We start from the raw sequence: 3,760 nt of genomic DNA on the forward strand, positions 1-3,760 counted from the left end.
TATCGGCGCGTGTGTAAATGTCCGAACTATAAAAATATATCATTAATTAAACCGCACGGTCAATGGCGTACGCGCAAAAAAATTCCAAAGTCAAAAAAAGCGCATTTTTGGTCACTTTTTATACCATTAAAAAATGAATAAAAAGTGATCACAAAGTCCGATCAAAACAAAAATCATACCGATAAAAACTTCAGATCACGGCGCAAAAAATGCGTTCTCATACCGCCCTGTACGTGGAAAAATTAAAAAGTTATAGGGGTCAGAAGAGGACATTTTTAAACGTATAAATTTTCCTGCATGTAGTTATGATTTTTTCCAGAAGTGCGACAAAATCAAACCTATATAAGTAGGGTATCATTTTGACCGTATGGACCTACAGAATAATGATAAGGTGTAATTTTTACCGAAATATGCACTGCGTAGAAACGGAAGCCCCCAAAAGTTACAAAATGGCGTTTTTTCAATGATTTTTTTTTCCTTTTCGCCGTGCATTTTTGGGTAAAATGACTAATGTCACTGCATAGTAGAATTGGCGATGCTAAAAATAAGCCATAATATGGATTTTTTGGTGGAAAATTGAAAGGGTTATGATTTTTAAAAGGTAAGGAGGAAAAAAATGAAAGTGCAAAAACAGAAAAACCCTGAGTCCTTAAGGGGTTAAGGGGTTAAATTCTGTTTTGTGCACATTAGAACTTTGCGCAAACCTGATAATGGCGCTATCAAAGGAGATGGGATGAAAAACACATCATGTTCCTCAAATGACCGCAGGTAGCCAATCGTTTGCATTCAACTCCCAGGCCAGCAGACAGCATGGGATGGGTCTTAAAGGACTAAAGTGCACTACAGATCCCAGCACTATGAGCACTATAAAGCCCACCCAGACAAAACTGTGCACTGCAACGCAAAGCAAAGCATTCTAGCATCTAAATTGTGTGGTGGGCTGTACGTTTCATGCCAATTTATAGTTCAGCCAGTGTGCGTGCACAACAAAGACCAGTGTACATGTGCAATACAACAGAAAGTGCTTCTGAAAGCCGCAATTGCCTTCTCTCTCTGTTTAGGTTTAGAAGAATACATAGGTCAGGGTCAGGAGGATCACAAAAAAATGTTATGCATTTTTTGCTGTGAGAAACTTGACTGGCCCTTTTGCACCACTTTATCTTTAAGTTAACAAAAATTACTGGTAGTATGAGTGTCACATCTTTGCTACATCATAGAACTATATCATTATCAGATTAGCGCCTTGTACATATAGGACAACATTTTTATTTTCAGTTGCTGTGCATAAATCTGTAAAATACGGACTATGGTCTATTATTGATATACTGAATATATTAGAAACAGATACCGCCCCATGAACTATACTAAGTGTGCAGGTCTGCCATCATTTATAACCTTATAACCCAAATGAATAGTCTATTAATATTAATTATAATTTTTTATTATCATTTATTATCAATTTTATTAATTCTTTGCAATTTTATAAAACATTAATTATTGTGCATTGAGTACATCTGCAAGGGCCCTGCAGTTAGTGCTTTTTTCATTCGCATACTTGAATTTTCCCTAATACATTTACATATATAAATTTTTCATACTGGACTGTTTTAGTTTATTTCAAGGTATTTTTTGTATCCACACATACCCCACCTTAATATCAAGTGCACATTTACCTTTTATTACCTAGTAGGACAGTTTTTTGTCTTGTTGTATTTCTAAATCTATCACTAGTCCACCACTGACTGCTATCCGCTGGCTACTATAACTACCACCAGTCCTCTACTGCTTCCTGTCCGCCGGCTACCACTATCTGTAGTCCACCAATGCCTGCTGTCCGCTGGCTACCACTATCTGTAGTCCACCAATGCCTGCTGTCCGCTGGCTACCACTATCTGTAGTCCACCAATGCCTGCTGTCCGCTTGCTACCACTATCTGTAGTCCACCAATGCCTGCTGTCCGCTGGCTACAACTACCACCAGTCTGCCACCCTCGCTTCAGCTACTACCAGCTAGGCCTACAGGTGCAAAACCCTCTATGATCTCAAAAAAAGGGATATTTTCTGGGGGGCTTTTCACACAAAACTATTTCTTCTCACTATTTTAGGACACCAAACCTGTTGCAACTTTTTGGAGCTATTGGAAAAAGCCATTGCATCTTCCCACATCTCTGTGTGCATTTTAACACTGGCAGGCATCTGCCAACAGAATCAGATATTTTATGCACCTTTATTTTAATGTTAAAAAGCATTCAAATTCCACCAGCACAGTGTGCTGTTAGTTCCCATGGGTTACTGCATGTCGCCATAACTTTGACAATTATTTTAAAACTACTTTAAAACTACTTGAATACATTCCTAGATGACCTATTCAAGTGAAGTGTCTGTTGTGTTCCCACTCATTTCAGGGTCCGTTTGGCTCAAGAAAAAATAAATAAGAGAAACGAACAGACCCTGAATGGGACAGAAGACAACGTCAATGTGAATCTAGCCTTATAGACATCATTTTATTTTGCGTTTACTAGAGGCTAAAAGCAGAGTTTAAAAACAAAACAAAAATTATACTTTGTTCAGTTCTAAATTTGTTATTCAGTTCCCTTATAGCTAAGATGTTTCTTGACCCTTATTAGTTTAATTGTGGATCTTTTGTATCTATTTCACCTCCTGGACATCCTTTCTGTGAACTAGTGCCCCATCCTTAACAGCATATTCCAGAGGAGGCCACACCAATGCTTTATAAAGTGGTAACATTATGTCCCTGTCCCACGGGTCTGTGTCTGTTTCAATATATGGCCTTAGAAGCAGCTGCTTGACATTGCACGAGATGTTCTGTAGATTAGATTGGTTTAACAACTTTTGTTCTTAGTAAAGCCATGCTGGCTATCACTTATAATACTATTACCCCTTACATATACATAGGGGGTAATAGTATACAGCAGGGGTACTCAACTATTTTTAGTGAGGGTTCGCTTTTCCAGGTCTGCCATCTGGTGAAGGTCCGAGCTGAACCCTAAGACCTCGTTCACACCTAGCGGCCACAGTGCCATGCCAGAAATAGGCGCTGCCTGTTGCAGAACATAATAAGTACTTAAGTCATAACCGTTCTCCAACTGCTACACACTGTGCCCCTGAATATATAACTGCCACATACTGTGCCCCTGGTATTTTACTGTCGCACACTATGCCCCTGAAAATAATACTGCCACATGCTGTATACATAAATAGAATGCTGTCAAACATGATGCCCCTGATATAATACTGCCACACACCTGTCCCTGAGTATAATACTGCCATACACCGTGCCCCTGAGTACAATACTGCCACACATTGTGCCCCTGGGTATAATATTGCCACACACTGTGACCTTGGGTATAATACTGGCACACACTGTGCCCCTGGGTATAATACTGCCACACACTGTGACCCTGGGTATAATACTGCCACACACTGTGACCCTGGGTATAATACTGCCACACACTGTGCCCCTGGGTATAATACTGCCACACACCACACCCCTGAGTACCATACTGCCACACACTGTGCCCCTGAGTATAATACTGCCACAAATTGTGCCCCTGATTATAATTCTGCCTCACACTGTACCCCTGAGTATAAAACTACCACATGCTGGGCCCCCAAATATTATATTGCCACTTGCCCTGAAGTGAATTATACCTCTTTGTCCCTTAAAACAATTAATAAGGTGCCCCCACCCCATATGAACTCTCCAGCTGTTGCAAAACTACAACTGCCAACATGTAGAT

This window comes from Hyla sarda, chromosome 9, assembly GCF_029499605.1.
Source record: "Hyla sarda isolate aHylSar1 chromosome 9, aHylSar1.hap1, whole genome shotgun sequence".
Lineage (NCBI taxonomy): Eukaryota > Metazoa > Chordata > Amphibia > Anura > Hylidae > Hyla > Hyla sarda.